This window comes from Gambusia affinis, linkage group LG08, assembly GCF_019740435.1.
Source record: "Gambusia affinis linkage group LG08, SWU_Gaff_1.0, whole genome shotgun sequence".
NCBI classification, from domain to species: Eukaryota; Metazoa; Chordata; class Actinopteri; order Cyprinodontiformes; family Poeciliidae; genus Gambusia; species Gambusia affinis.
In genome coordinates, this window is record NC_057875.1 from 25656605 (window position 1) to 25673431 (window position 16827).

Genomic DNA, 16827 nt, shown 5'->3' on the forward strand with positions numbered 1-16827 from the left:
CTCTATTTATTAACATTGCTAGTGGCATCCTACAGGGGTCGGGTTTATTTTTTCATGAAGAACGTAATATGCAACCTGTCCAAAGCAGCTGTTAGACGACGCGTCACTGTTTACTGCTTCAATGTTTCACCTTATGGAGGCGCAAAACTAAACCTCTGCTACTATAGAGATGGTCGCTCGAGCTAATTAGCAAATTAAGTTTAGCAGAACCTTACCGCTACATTTTTAGTTAAATCTTGGTTGTTTAGCCAGGGTGTAATAATTAGTTTTTTTTACACACAAGTTTTCCATTTTATCTTCATCCTGTTGTTGCTTAATGCAACTTGTGGTTGTTGAATCTGCTGTGTGTTCTTTACCCTTGAGGTTAGCAGAACAGATAGCATTATATTTTTATATCCTGATATGTAAAACCCCAGATGTTTAGTACAGTGCAATATATAAACAGATAATTCTTCTATATTTTCTCTATTTATAAACGTAGGCTTAATTATATTTAGCCTATTGGTGACTAAAAAGGTACAGTTATGACACAAACTAGCAAAAGGTATGTCGTTTGTACCAACATTTATGGTTAAATGTTTACATTTGATATGTATTAGGTAAAAAAGAACATTATTTCTTTTTTTAAATGTGATTTAAAGGGATAAAAATTAATTAGTGTTTGAACTTGTACTTTTAATAATGTACATGAAAAAATAACATCTTAATCAGGTGAAAAGTTTTGAACTGACGATAATAATCATACATAAACTAAAATGCAAGCCTTACTGCTCGGAATCATAGAGTGAGTCAGTCACTGCAATCTGATAGTTACTGTCTGTCAAGTCGAACCAAATTCAAATACATCATAAATTGTCTTGCTTTCGGTCAGAGACAGATAATTTTTTTTATCATCTTCGGAAATTATTCAATATATCGAAAGAGAATAATTAAATATGATTGGACAACAATAAGAACGGTGTTTTGTATCTTAACCAATAAGAATCCAAACAAGATCATTTTAAAGAGATCAATATTGCCGCGCAGTTTCTTCTGACTATTCAGCCACAAGAATGTAAGATAAATATTTAGGGGCACACCGATAAGGTAAGTGATCTAAATATTTTTATTTATTTTTTCTGTAGTTGGGAATGTTCCCATAAGATTATTGTGCTGTATGAAAAGTAATTTGTAAAACAATCTGCACGTTTTCTTTGGTTTTCACTTTGCTAGCTATTGTCATTAGCATCGTGACTGTAGCTCAATACAGTAGTACAGAACAGTACGTTATAGTTTATCAAAGTAGTCCATAGAAAACAGTTGTTACCGATCAGATTTGTAATGTGTTATTGAGATAGAGCAACGAGGCGGTTTTGATAGCTTGGCAAGCTAGTGAAATGCCACCGGGAGAATGCAAAGTGTTCGTGTTACCTTTTTTGTCCCCTCGTGGCTACTGTGGTTACTTAGACTTGTTAGAACAGGGGTCACCAACCCGGTCGCCCCAGGGGACCTTGTCAGTCGCCCGCTGAGCAAGTTCTAAAAATAGCCATTGTCATTAGGGAGCACTGCCAAAGAAATTTTTGAATTTAATGTTTTTACATTGAATTAATAACACTTGTTTATATTTAGATTTTTAAAAAAAGTAAATTATAAAAAATGTTTAAAATAAATTGTTTTATGCATAAAACTCTTTTCTATGGTTAAAGTTCAGCACTGCGCAGACGTCTGCAGGATATTATCGGAGGGCAGCTGTAGGGCTGTACATACTCTGCCTACCTTAAGATTTTGCTTGAAGTAAAAAAAGAAAATTTGTTATTATGAAACCCACTTTACAATTAACAAAATTGTGGAGAAAAAAAAGATCCTATGTGTCAAAACATCTTGTACGTAGCGCACGTCTGAGTCTGTGGGGGTGCTCACACCAAAGCTCAAATCTTATTGGTCAGTTTGCTTTTGTTTATTTGGCGGCTTGGTGCTTTTTCTGTAAGCTGAAAATGAATGAGCAGAGTTTGAACCTCCAGCAGTTGTAAGAGCGGTTTGGATTCAGGCGGAGCTTTTTACCGTGTGTGGTTCTGGCTGGTCGCCGGTTTTTGATGTTTCCCGAACTGGAGAAGTTGATGGGTCACCCATTAGCTGACATCTGCCGCTCTTCCTGAGCATCGCGCTAAGACTGCGGGTTAAACTATTTCATCTAGTCGAAACGTTCCCCAATTAAGCAAACATTGTTGCTTCACCTTCTCCTCCTTTGGACGTCTGACACCACCTGAACCTGGGAATCAACATCCTCCTCTTTCCGTGGATCTACCGGGTAGGCTTTGCTTCCATGTCTTTATTATCAGCATCGTTTGTGTTAAAAAACAAACTAAAAAAACGGGAAAAAAGGGTGCGCTGCTTTAGTGGTTTAGGTTTGTGCGACGCACACATGATGCGCGTTGGAGAGGTGGTTGTGCTATTGCAGGTCAGGTGCAGTGATAGTTTTGTACCTTCCGATTTGTCAGACTTTTTTTTTGACATCTGCTGGTGTCAGCTAGCGGGTGACCCGTCAGCTTTTTAGTTCGCGAAACCACAAAAAACCTAATAAACCGGCGACCCGTCAGAACCGCACACACTGTAAAAAACTCAGGTGGGATCTTAGAACAACGGGAGATTCAAACTCCAGTCATCATTTTTAGCTCACAGAAAATGCAAACTGACCAATAAGATTTAGGCTTTGGCTGCCCTTTGACCCCCACAGACTCACTGATATGCGCTACTTACATGATGTTTTGGAAACCAAATAACTTATTCTTCTCTCCAGTTTTGTTAATAGTAAAGAGGGTTGGATAATAAAAAAATACAATAACTTTTTTTTCTTTATTTTATTTAAAGGAAAATCTCACAGTGCCTCCAGCTGTACAGCTGCAACAATCCAGACTCTCAGTCACTTGTGGATAATTTAGAATCACACAGAAAAGCTCCAAAAGGGAATCAAACTTAAAACTCTGAACTAAGAACCTCTGATCACATAATAGCAATTAACCATATCTGCCATGGTAAATCATTACTGATAACTATTGTGAGTAGTCCCTAACATTAATATGAACACACCTCCTTACAGAAGTTCTTACCTCCTGCATTGACCACGACTCCAGTTTCCAAGAGTTCTGTTCTGCTTCTTGTCACTCTACGCTCCTCGCTCCTCGCCGCTCCAGGCTCATGATGTCCAGTTCCAACTTCACTCTCGGCTACTGGTCCGGAAGCAGAGTCTACTGGAAAGATCAGCCCTGGAATCCAGGCGGCCTGGACATCAGACGACTTGCCTCCTTCGTCGCTGGGACATCAGTCTTTCGCCTTTTTCGCCGCCAGGACATCAGACTCTCGCCTCCTTCGCCACCGGACCCTCCCCTCCTTCGTGGCTAGACGTCAGACTCTCATGAACTCCTCACCAGAGAGACCAGGAGGCAGGAGGCATCCTAACCAGATGCTCGAGCCACCTCAACAGGTATCAACATGAAGGAGCAGCAGCTCTACTCTGAGTTTCTGCTGGATGACTGAGCTTCTATGCCTGTCTCTAAGGGAGAGCCCAGACACCCTATGGAAAATACTAATTTCAGCCGCTTGTGTCAGTGACCTCATTCTTCCATCATGACCCAAAGCTTGTGACCATAGATGAGGATAGAAACGTAGATCAAGTTGTAAATAGAGGACTTTGCTTTTTGACTCAGGTGTCTCTTCAAGACAGATTGGTACATCGACACTTCAATGTGCTGCACCAATCCCCCTATCAATCTCCTGCTCCATTTTTCCCTCATTAGTGAACAAGAACTTGCTGTGCACAACTATCCTTTTCCGACTCAAGACAATGGCCTTGAATTTGGAGGCATATAGTCTGCTTCACACTCAGACTACATGTGAGGAATCCAAAGGCGTTCCCAGGTCAGGCGAGAAACATGGTCCCTCTAGCGTGTCCTGGACCTTTTCCTGCCTTGCCGACAGAACATACAGAATAAATCAAAATGGCAGCCCATCCTAATTCACAGCCGCTCACTTCCGGTCACTGCGGTCGACAAAGGACCCGTTCTACTACGTCTTTCGAAGGAAGGTGGGTGCTCTTCTCTTCGGTGACACTCCAGCCAAGTCTTTTGTTCCGTAAGTCAGTATTTACAGATTTGCTTGGTTACTAAATATAAAATTACTGAGAATCCAACAAAATACACAAATTAGGCCTCATGGTACCAGGTTCTTTTTTCTGCACTATGCCATAGTGATATTTTTGAAAGGATTCCGATTTATATAATTTACCATAAATTTTTAGGGTTGTCTGATGTGTTTCCATGACATTTAGATTGTATAATTGAATGTATTAAGGTGTCTGTTTTAGTTTTCCAGGTTGCACATGCAGTGTTTTTTTTTCATTATAAATATATTTTGTCCAAAGATGTGTTTAAACTTTAACCATTCAGATAGGAAGAAACGTGAATCTCCTCCGCTCCCCTCTGTTGCTAATTTTTCCCCTTAAACATAAATATACACTTGTGTTTAAAACAGGTCTCTGTCATAAATTCATACATTTTTATAGATCATTCAGTAAAAGTGCAGGCTTTTCACTCACTACATCTGTATTGTTTAGTCTTTAACTGTCATGCACATTATTTAACATGGTTGAACATGACAAAAGGATCACATTCATGGATTAGTGACGTCTCTTGAGCTTCATTTGACTTGTTTTTATGTTTTAATAGGACAAACTGAGTACAGACATAACATTTTCCCCCTTTCTGCATAGGCTAAGCTGTTATTTTATAATGGCACCAAGACTAATGCTAATGTCAAACATGCTAGCATGTTTTGCTTCTTAACTTTGAAGTAGCAAACGGTTTACACACCGCCTTGTTGGAGTCTTAAATCGTTTCTTGTTTTCTTTTACTATTTCAGATATTTTTTATTATTTGTTTATAGACAAGTTATTAGTTTTAGTTTCTCTTTAACATGGGGTCATGAGTCAGGTATGCTAAATGAGCTCAGTACTTGGAATTTTACAAACTCACTTTAGTACGTTCATTTGTCAAGCTTAATAAGTACATTTCTGCCGCGTTGTACTGATTAAAATCATACCAAAATAGCATGTAAAGTAATATGAAGATGTGGTGTTTTATCACTGCACGACTGAAACCTGCAGGTGGCGCCAGAGTAAATCTAATAGCTAAGGAGTAGTTGACGCTCGTGCAGCTGACAGGACGCTCAAACTTCATTTCAGCTGCTGAGAAGTTAATCCGAGCATTGTTTCAGCGCTTTTTTTCCCTCTTTTTGACAGACTGAAAAACAATAACTGTCCAAACATAATCGGGATGATGAGCTTTTATTACTTATAATTACTTATTTTTTTTGTAGACTAAACTGAATCCCCATTTGGATTGTTTAAAACCGTTCTGTTCTTATAAGTGATCAGTGACGAGCCAGTTTACGACATCAAATACTCCGTAAATTTCACAGGCGGAAACATAATGGCGTGATTTCTTTTTTGTATTATTATTCTTGACAAAATAATAACAAAAATATTATTTTGTGAGCTTTAAGACAAAAATGATGAACACACATCGGGCTTGTTACACGCAGCAACTCGCTGAATCTCTAAAAGAAGAAGAAGAAGCAATGTGAAGAAATAATAATAGAGCGGTCGAATTGGTAGAAAACCACCGACTCCCACTGTTGTCTGCAGTTGCAGGTAAATTTCTTGGAAGACCGAGAAACTAACGGGCAGGTCTGGATGAAGTGAGAGAGGCTGTGAGAAAGGAAGGGAGCGAGAAAGTGGGAGGGGGAGGAGGGGTTATCTTACCGCTGCCTCTTTGCCCAACAGTGCCCTGCACTCTCACTGAAGCCTCTACATAGTGCCGGACGGGAAATAACCTTATAAAAACTCTTCTTTATTTTTTATTAATTTTTTTTAAGTTACTGTTTTTATTATTATTGTCTCTGTGTAAATTAAAAACCTGGCAGCTCCCGGGGCGGGGCGTCACTCCTGACAGCGACGCAGAAACTCTCCTTGACACCGCACTCTTCTTCTCTTCTCTCCTCGTCGGCGCAGCGCAAACAGAGGGAGTTTACACCAAAAGTCCAGAGATGGTGACTTTACGCCCGGGGTCAGACGACAGCCCGAACTGAACTCCCCGCCACTTGCTTCTTCTCCTGCCCGCCGGTTCATCATCATCATCATCATCTTCAACCAACGTTGACGAGTCCTGCCGAAGTTTTGTTTTTGTTTCTTCTCTCTCTCTTCCGCGAGAGTGTGCGCGGCGCATGTGGAAGAAGTGAGTCCAGGTAAGAGAGGCGTCCTGTCCTGTCCGGTCCCTGTCCCGTTGCCCGGAACCGCCGCTGCTCGGTTTTGTTTTAGAAAAGATACAGAAACAGCGATAACAGCTGCAAATTCAGGCTGCAAAGCGCTACTTAAAATCCGCAGAGGTCGTTTTCAACAATACCCTGCACAAAAAAAATAAGAGAAAAAAAAAAAATGTGGGGAGCAAAACAAAAAACAAAGCGACTCAAAAGTTTCTCTTTAGGCACGAGACCGCAGTTTTTATCAGCTTACTTCAACTCCCAAAACCTTTCCGCCAGGAATTCGTCGTAAAAGAAAAAAGTCTCTCGTGATTAACAGTTTAAAACGCGTTCTCCTTTTTAAAATAATAACATTAGTAATAAAAACAGAAGGGTGTTCATTTGCGTGACTTTTCATTCCAGTCGGCGAACTCTTAAACAGAAACAATCGTATAAAAAAAAAGCGGATCCAAACCGCACAGATATGAGCGGAAACTAACCGAACAGCAGCCCGAATTAAAGGTTGGCAGCTGGAGAGTTCATTTTCAGCCTTAACTACGTCCACAAACACCAACAAACCCTTTAGTTTTTTTTATTTTATTGTATTTTTTATTATTATGTTTTGCTTATTATTTATTAGAAGCAGAAATAAATGGGCTGCAGTGCTGTCTAAATTCCTTCACAACATTTGTTGCAGGGGGAAAAAAAATTCATCTGCTGTGACTTATTGTCATCATTATTATTATTATTATTATTATTATTATTATTATTATTATTATTATTACTATAAAAATAACTAAAGATCAGATTAAGTTCATTTAGTTTTTAGGACTACTTCTTTTGGCACAAGCTCAGATTGATTCTAGTGACTTTGGACACAAAACTCTCAAGAAAAATCTCCATAACGATACATTAAAAATCAAACGTAACACCCCATATAACAGCAGCTTATTTGAGAATTTTAGAAACTATATCAATAATAAAAAATAAAATATATATTTATATACATATATATAGTTTGTTTTGGGGAAAAAACACACAAAAAGAACGGTTTATGAAGAGATATAAAATTTAAGCTAGAGTGTGTGTTTGTATTTATTTGTTGCAGTGTATCATGTATTCGTATTCTTATCCTCGCTTTCCAAAAACTTTCTTAATCATCTGGAATACACAGAGAGAAATGAAGGCTTCCATCTTGCGGGAGGTCACGCAGGTTTGACCCCGCGCGTTTTTTATTGTCTCTCAGTTCAAATTTTTTCCGGTTTTAACTCTTGAGGTGATCAGAAAGTAAAACAATAAAAAGCCACAACAAACCCCCACAATGGGGCTGAAATCCGACAGTTTGAACTTGAGCTTCTAATCCCATGATCGTCCGGCTTTCAGCCCGGCTCCTGTGAGGAGGACAAAGAGGAGGAGGAGGAAGAGGCTTTGGCCCCTGGAGTTTACTGTAAGGATGATGGGACAGGACAGTGTGGGGAGGGAAAAGGGGGTATGGGAGGACAAGGCGCACGGCGTGGCGGTGGAAAATGCGCGATAAAGGCACTTGGAGGGTGTTCCCCGTGTTCAGAGGCACTACACCTCCGAGATAAGCCTCTGGCCGCCCGCAGATAAGAAGCTTTCAAAGTAACAGAGCGAAATAGAGAGAAGGAGAAAGAGAGAGGGAGCTCACGCATGAAAGGCAACAATGAGTTTTTAAAAGAGCCAAAAAACCCCCCAAAAAACCCAGAACGCAGGTCTGGACAGCCGTGTCACTGACTCCTCATCCCGGCGGTTTTAATCACTTGTGGAAGTTGGGTGAGAATGCTCCATTTCCCAGGATTTACCCGCTGAATGCTTCCAGCTCATCCTTTCTTTTCTTTTCATTTCGTGCGCATCAAACCACCCTCTACCCCCCCCCCCTTTTTTTTTTTTCTCTTCTTTTTCTTTTCAGACTTGTAATTGCCCCCCACCCCTCACCTCCTCCTCCTCCCTACTGCTGCCCTGTTCAGGCCTGCCCCCCTCGCTGTCTCAGTAAATCACCATTCCCAACAAGTTGTTTAATTGTTTGGACTCTGGTAGAACAATTTATAGATACCCACCCTCCCATTGACTCCCCCCCCCTACCCTCCAGCATGCACACCTCTGTTGTAAGTGAGAGTGTCTGTGAAAAACAATCTGGCCCGCTCTCCTGTGGCATTTTGTTTGCAGCAGGTGCTGCAGGCTGAACTTCCCTCATAAGGTAAAGTGGCATTAGAGCGTCCAAATGGCAGACTTATATATAGGCTGCCGATTCAGCACATTGTTCCGAGGGGGGAGACCTGCTGTCCCCCACCCACCACCCCCATCTGCCTCTTTACTGCCTCCACTGCCACTCTTCTTCCTCCTCTGTGGGAACCAACAAGTGATCAGGCCTGTGTGGTCCATTGAAAGGCTGTTGAACATACGTCAGGGGCCTCTGGCCGGGGGTGGGGGGGCTCCTGTAGCTCCTCCAGAGCGCCTTTGCAGGAGTTCAACACGAAACGATCCAGAACTGGGTCATGACCTGAGCCTGACTTTAGACAAGGGTTATGAGGGGCAGTAGCCCAGGGCGGCAAGTACTGGGCGGAAACCCAAAATAGTTTGTGTGTGCATTTACAAACATTGCACCTCACGTTTAAGTCATGGGATCTTTTTTTTATTTATTTATTTATTTTTTTATAAATTTGTTTTAATTAATTTAAAATGGCATTTTATTAATATAAGCTGTACTTAAATATTAAAAAATTATCTTATTTTTTAAATCATACATAGACCTTTTAAACTAACCAATTTGTACCTACAGTAGTCTAAGGCCTACCTAATCATCTGTACTCTGCATGAGTAAAAGATTATTTTTTTTATTATTTTTTTTCTGAGATAGGGCACCAAAACTGGCTCCTGCCCAGGGGCCCTTATTTTCCTGAATCCGGCGCTGTTTTGGATTTTATACATAACTGTGTATCATGATATTCTTTTGATAGCGATTACAACTATTATTTTTACTACTTCTTAAGGAGAACAGCAATCATAGACACTCAAATACTAATAATATGTTTCTTTAGGACAACTGTCACCCAAAGAAGTGATTTGTGTCACTATTAAACTGCACACAGTAACTGAATCTAATCATTCAGTTACTGAATGGTTAGTTGAAATCATTCAGTAAATCAAATTAGATGAAACATTAAAATGATTGATATTTATTGATGCTTTCATTGAACATTTTGGGGGCAGTCGAAGATCATTAATTTGAATTTATTGTGAAAGCGGTAAATGAAAATGATCTTATCATGAATTTATCGCGATAAGTAATGAACGATATGATAAACGCGATGATAAAAGCTGATGACCAGAACCGTCCCAGGAGCAGGATTTCTTTTCCTATAAATACGAGATTTTTAAATATGATTTAAACACTGTTTACTGATGTACTAACTTATTTATTAATTATGATATAATAAAAAAAATCTTGTTCAATCAATTGTGTCAATTGGTAAATAATAGCTGATTGTATTAAATCGAATATTACTCAAAAGTTCATGTATTCCAGAAACCTTTATCACTAATTGAAGCACATTATATAGATTAACTTCAGATGTTTGAAAGACACTTATTGTTAATTATGAAAATTTTCTATTTACAGACAATGAAATTATGACTTACTAAATGAATGTGACTGCACATATATTTCATATTGAAGAACCAAAATAGACTTTATTTCTTTCTTTTAACGGTTTCAGGGTTAAAACTTTGAGTTTATGCAACTCACTGTGAGTCTAAATAACTTGTTCTCTATATGATGCCTCATTTTCAAAGAAGTGTCACTTCCAGTCTAAACATAAATATAAAAAAATGTCTTCCTGCTGTAGAGGGATGCATCCAGAAAGTTTCCAAAAGTGGATTCGTATGGGACTTGTAAAGCTCAGCAAGTTATCAAATCCTCAAATGCAAATTAAAAAGCAAGACATTTTGAAGAGATTTGACATTAAAATGACTGATTTGTTACTTTCAAATGTCTTAATGATTTACTAAGTTTCCTTTTTGTATTAAAATCCTTTCAAACTGTCCGTCTCGGTTGAACATAACATCTCAGCCTCCGGGCCTTCGTTTCATCACCAGGTCATTTCTAAAAACAACTGTCTGATTTCACGCTGCATTTTCAGATTCATGATCCTCCCGTTGTGGCAGCGTTGAAACATACATGGAGCCATCTTTAAACCGGCCAGAAATGTTCATTTGCTCTGGCGTGGAAAAAAAACAAAAAAGTGTTGTTGTTTTGGTTTTTTTCTTCTTCTGAACGGATTTCATTTCGCCGGAATGATTCATTGGAACGCGGAGCGGCTCTCGGGTTGCGGTCGGGGAGGAAGAGCGAGAGACCGGCCTCCTCCCCTCCTCCGCCCCCGTATCTCCGCGATGAAGACTGTACCTGCACCGTGTTGCGGGTTTAAACGCTTCCAGATGTTTTTTTTTTTTTTCTTCTTCTTTTTGCCCAAGATGTCATTCAACTTCACCGCTTTAAGCCTGTGGCCTCGATCCGGAGAGCCTTAATTATTTGTTGTCGGGGCTCTATGAGAGATTCACCGGGCCCCCCGCTGTTCTCCCCCACCCCACCCCTCTCTGAAATTGGACATGTGTTGTACAAACACAAATTAAACATTTAGCCCTAAGTATTTCTTCCCCGGGATCCTAAGTGCATATTAGTCAGCCTATACTTATCTCCGGCCCCAACGGCACACCCAAATTGCAGTGCTGCTGCTGAAGAAGAAGAAAAAGAAGAAGAAGAAGAAAACTCGGGGTCCCCGGAGAACGAGCGCTCGGAGCGCGCTGGCGGATGCCCCCGTCGGTCTTTTTTTTTCAGCCACGAAAGCCGTCGCAGGTGTGTGTGAGGACTTTCCTGTCTTTTGTGTTTTCTTTGTTGATGGAGGAACGCGTGACGTCCCTCTACACAGACACACTGCTCCGTGTCCCGCAGCTCTGAGAAAGCTGTGTGTGCAGCATTTTTTCCCCCTCCAGGGTGGAGGGAAAAAAAAGACACATTTGGGCCCCAAAGCCCCTCTCTTCCCCCACACTTCTTCTCTTTTTATTTTGGTGTGTTTTGGTTGTGAATTTGTTTTTGCGGCACCTGCCTCCTTCCCACACTGTCCGAGTCCAAAGAATGAAACGCTTTGGAGTTCCTCGCTTGCCTCACACTTGTTCATCCGTCTTTCACCTTTGACCTTCCTTCCCCTCTTCCTTGGGTAAATGAGTGTGTGTGTGTGCAGTAAGTGCATCGCTGACGTCAGCCAACAGCAAAATTTGAGAACTGTGAGTAAAATTGGCATGTTTTCACGCCATCCATGCAAAATTTAAAGCGAACAGGATCTCCTGGAACATTTTGATTGATCTAAAAAAACAACTAAAAACAACTAAAAACAGTGCTATGTATTAGAGATATATTAGATATCCGATATTAATATCTGTATCGGTCCGGATATTGAAAAAAATTCTATATCAGACATCGTTGATGACGATGTGGCCGATCCATTGGGCAGATCTAGTCAGTCCAATTCTATGCTTTGTGCTCTGAGTGATGTCATGCTTTATTATTTATGACTTTTATATTTAGAACTCCTAATTGCACTTTTTGAACCATTTGAAAGAAGCTTTGTTGCAGTTTATTTTTAACATGTTTGATCAAGCTTTTTCTTTTTAAGTTTGAGTTTCTTTAATATTTATTTCCATTGGCTGTTGGATTCCTAACTGCACCGATTGAACAAATGAAGGTTGTTTTTACATGTATGACCGAGCTTGTGAAGATCTTGGTGTGTTTAAGTGTGTTGTACGTAAATACAGCACACAGTGCAGAGTTATCAAATAAATGCGCAATTCAGTGCAATTACAGATGTGTGGAGCACTGGTAATCTAGACTTTTAAATCTAGAAATACTAGCTTTGCCCACACACTACATTTGTGTACATTGCAAATGTGTGCAAAACTTTGTCAATATTGCGCTACTGTCGAAAAAACACAATTTCACAATTGCAGCGTCTCCATTAAATAACAAACGCAATCAAAAATCACATGTAAATAAGTCATTACTCGTATTATCCTCCAACTACTTCCTGTCGTCTTCTTCTTTGTGGTATTCGCCAGCGGCAACATCTGGTTGTTGATCCCGTGACTCGTAAAAAAAGTGTTTCCATTGCAGTTTTGCCAAATAAACCAATTTTAATACAACAACAACAAAAAAAACCCCTCATCCAATTTCAAAATTGTCTTGTTCCCATTAATCAAATTTATTTTTGAAATGGTAAATCGTGCAATCATTTGGTCAATCGAAATGCAGAAACTGTGGGGAAAAACAAAACAAAAAAAAGATTTCAGAAGGGTACTGTTTTGGTCCACAGGAAAAAGGAGTGGGTGCTCTAGTACCTCCTAGTGTCTGTGTCCATCCCTGTTAACAGGCTAATATTGGCAGTTTGATTAGTCAGGCTATCAAGCTGTTCTCTGCTTGCTGTCTGCAGTTTCAAAACACAGTTGCTGTCACAGAAACGATAACGGGAGCTCTTTTACTTTTCACGCCCTGATCGGTCGCGTTTTTCAGAAGCTGGAATGTTTCTAAACTGCCAAATTTGTTTTTCTTCTAAAGGAAGCGAAGATGAGTGAAATAGAAGATGCTGACCACCTGTGGAATCAAAGATAATAGGCGTCTGCAGCGTTACCGTTTGGCTGAAGGTGGAGAAAAGATAACACAACATTCTCTAGTATTCCACCAAATTGGGCTTGATTTGGTTCCCAGATCCAACTTCAGAAGTAAAATAATCTCCATATAAATATTGAATTTGTTTCATATCTGCTAAACTTTCTGCTGAAAATGGCTAACGATGTTTAAGAACCACAGCGCTGCAGCGATCGACTGTTCATATTCCATCTGTGCATTTTAAAGCCAGAGGGAAATCAAAAGTAGTTCAAGTCAGCATTTATCACAAACTGATTCACTTTATTTTCTAATTTTGCACTAATCTGGAATCATTTGTTTACAGTGCTGTTTTTGTGCTCCAGTAAATTTTCACTCGGCACTAAAAGATCCTGCAGCTCGGAGTGGAAAAACTCCTCTTGCTCTGCACCGACGCACAGCACAGCACAGCGATCTGGTGCCAGAGAAACTAACCCAATAGCTGAAGTAGCAGGACAAAGGAAAATTCCTCTAATTTGGTTTAAGCGCCTTTCGACAAAGATAAAATTCTGCAAAAAAGAAAAACGGGATCTTTGTTTGTGCCAACTATTTTTAAATGATTCTTTTCTGTTAGAAGTGAAAATGCGATGGAGGAACATTGAAGGACATTTCTAAATGCTGATTAATTCCTCATATAGCACTTAAAACAGTGGAAACATTATTTAGCTCACATTCTTTTTTTTTTCTTCAAAAATGACAAAATAGAGAAAGCCATTTATAGCAGATGTAAATGCATAAAAAAATTCCTATTTGCTCAACAGATTTTTCTCAATTATAGAAAATAATGACATTTCTGTCTGTGTGAATAGTTAATTTAATCATAATTTCACCTTTTTTTTTTCACCAAACACTCATGAAGCGCTTGGAAAAAAAAAATCTGATCCCTCTTTAATTCTTGAATGTTGCATTTAGAAGTGATTACCTTGATAAGTTCCTACTCATCACTGCTTACACAAGCAAATCTAATTGATTACTTCTTTGCTTAAATGCATCTAAAAGAGCAGAATTCTGGCTCTGGTGTGTGTCCTTTACTCCCATGCAGGGCCGGATCTAGAAGAATAAGGGGCCCTGGGCTGGATCACAGAGGAAATGTCTTATTATTTTTTCCAAATTAGAGATCATTACATTAGCAGGTATGAATTGTTGGATGGTTGGTATAGGGTTTATTCCACTTTAATAAAATTCCAGTTTGTTTGCCTAGCTGGTTTGTTTGGAGAGGTGTGAACGCGTAATTGAACTCTGGTCCGCCTACAAACCTAGCTTTCGGTTCCGTTGCAGTGAACTCTGGCGCGATTCAAATACATATTTCTGTGCTAAGCGAATCGGTGACCTCTCCAAAAGCATGAGGCTAACTATAGCGTAGGGAATTCTGGGTAAATACAACCAAAACAAACATGCATTTTTGTTTTGGTTGTATTTGTAGCCAAATGGCTTTTGGCCTTTTGCCAAAGAAAGAAACTGAAATTCTACAACCGCTAAAATCTGACGATTCTCCAACTTTGTGTACATTTCGTGAAGAAGGAAGTTGCCTTCTTCAGAGGTTTCATGGCGTTTCCTTCAGTGGTTCTTGGTGCAGCGCCATCACAGGTGAGGAGGTGAACAGGCTGTTAAAAGGGTTTGATGTGTCGTGAAAGCAAACTGCAGCAGCCAAGTGTGAAAACACCCTAAAACATCTGGCAGATGACTCAATGTTGGACCCAAAAAGATGCTAATTTTCAAATATGAGTGTAGAATAAATTAATAAAAATTTTTAAATAATATAAAAAATTGATTCCATGACTTTAATATGAGATGCAGTGTTTATAATACATGTAAAAATATTAAAACAAATTTTTTAGGGTCCCCCAGAACTTGGCGCCCTGGGCTACTGCTCACGCTTCATCAATCCTGGAATTGATGAAGCGTGTGATTCTATCATTGAAAGAGATTGTATCTAATGTATAAAAGGATTGCAGTCTTCAGCAGAGGCAAATACCAAGACTAAACGTGAACGATTGAATCCTAGAAAAAAAAAAGTCTGTCACTTCCTGAATATTAATGTCATAAATCGCAGGCTTAAAGTGCTGTGGTCAGCCTGTTTGACTCCAGTCAATCACGGGGCTGACTCTTTTATTTGTTTCTTTATTTTAATTTCTACCAAGACTAGAAAGTGACCAGGTGACTGACACAACTGCTCCAGGGAGCCTTTCGTTGTCAGTCAGCAGCCGTGGACTGCAAACACAGCAGCGGTGACGGAGTCTTAAGCGACCGCTCTCCTTCTGGTGATTTTACAGAAACACAAGGACGTTTTTTTAAAACTCATCTTTCTTCCTTTTCTTGCCGATTCACCTTAAAATCATTCAGATGGTCGCAATTTAAGCTCTAAACTCAATTAGATATGGCTTTTTTACGACCAATAAGCAGCTAAACAGACATTAACGTGAAAGCTAACGGCATTAGCGTTAAAAAATGGACAACTGGATGATTTGAAGTATTTAAATAACTAAATGGAGAACACAAGGTCTTGTACCGCTGCTTGATTTAGTCTGAAATATCATGTGACCTGTGTGTTGATATTGTCTTATTCAATCTGAGTCAACATGCCTGGTTTTTATTGTTCAGAAATAAAAAACTGAACTTTGTGCTTACAAGGGACATTGTTTGGGGTGGGGAAAAAAACAAGATAATCCCCAAACACCTGGAGAAAAATGATGATTTATGTTTAAGTTAATTTTCAAAAATGTATCAGAAATGATTTAAACGGGGCGTGCCGTGGTGGCGTAGGGGATAGTGTGGCCCACATTTGGAGGCCTTGAGTCCTTGACGCGGCCGTCGTGGGTTCGATTCCCGGACCCGGCGACATTTGCCACATGTCTTCCCCCCTCTCTCTTCCTCTTTCCTGTCAGCCTAATGTCATATAAGGGACACTAGAGCCCACAAAAGACCCCCTAGAGGGGTAAAAATAAAAAAAATAAAATGATTTAAACAGTTTGAAAAGACAGTTCTTAAATTACATAGTGTGTCTTGTCAATATTGAAAAGTGGGCGTCGTTAGCAAACATCTCGTGGATAATGTGGCGTTGTTAAAAAAACAAAGGGGTGGGGTTCCATAGAGAAGAGAATATGGATACCTGAAAGTTTTTACAATTGACTAAAAGTGTTGAAGATACACCAGCTCTCTTTTCTTAGCCTGCCAGGCTGCTTACATCTGTATTGTCACGACATATCAACCCCACCCTTGTGGCACGCCCTGTAGGTTAAAACAAACAATAGAAATTATTTGCTCTAGCTCTCGATGAGCACTTCATAAGCTGATCTGAGGTGATAATACCTGTGAATCAGATCCTGTAGCAGCTGTTGCGTTTAAAGTCTGAAGGGAAACTTGATGTTTAAGGTCATTTAAACTTCAAGACGTAGTAAAACAATTGTTTTCAACAAAAAGCCTTTCTGTCCTGCTGAGCTTTTCTGGAATCATTTGGATGGAGCAAACGCTGTGCTTTAGCTGGGTGAATGCAGGAAAAGCACTGTGGATTGGGAAAAAGCCCCACTCCACCAGGCAATCTTCCACTGATTTAGTTTATCTAAAAATTCTGAGCATAAAGCCTCAGTCAACTTGAACTTTAAAATGTCAAAATTTAATGTTTAAGTTTTAGTAACTGATATATATATTTTTAATTGGTTTTAATTATTCATTAAAAAAATTAGGGGTATCAGAGTTAACGGGGCTAAGTAGAAATATGTGTACCATATTTCAGACTTGCATTTGTAAAAAAAAAAACCAAAAAAAAAAACCCCTGATATTTTGGCATAAAATTCCAATAAAATAAATTTTTTGGTTGTAATATGACAAAATGTAAAAAAGGCAAA

The 16827-nt window shown here is 39.5% G+C and overlaps 1 protein-coding gene across 3 annotated transcripts in view; it reads left to right on the forward strand.

Moving 5' to 3' along the window:
- The first annotated feature begins 5827 nt into the window (after positions 1-5827).
- The window catches only part of LOC122835349 (transcription factor SOX-6-like), a 143918-nt gene continuing 132918 nt past the window's right edge, over positions 5828-16827 (forward strand). For all 3 annotated transcript variants that reach the window (XM_044124351.1, XM_044124352.1, XM_044124353.1), the window contains exon 1: positions 5828-6276. The gene's annotated coding sequence lies outside the window, so the exon portion shown is untranslated. The remainder of the gene's footprint in view (positions 6277-16827) is intronic.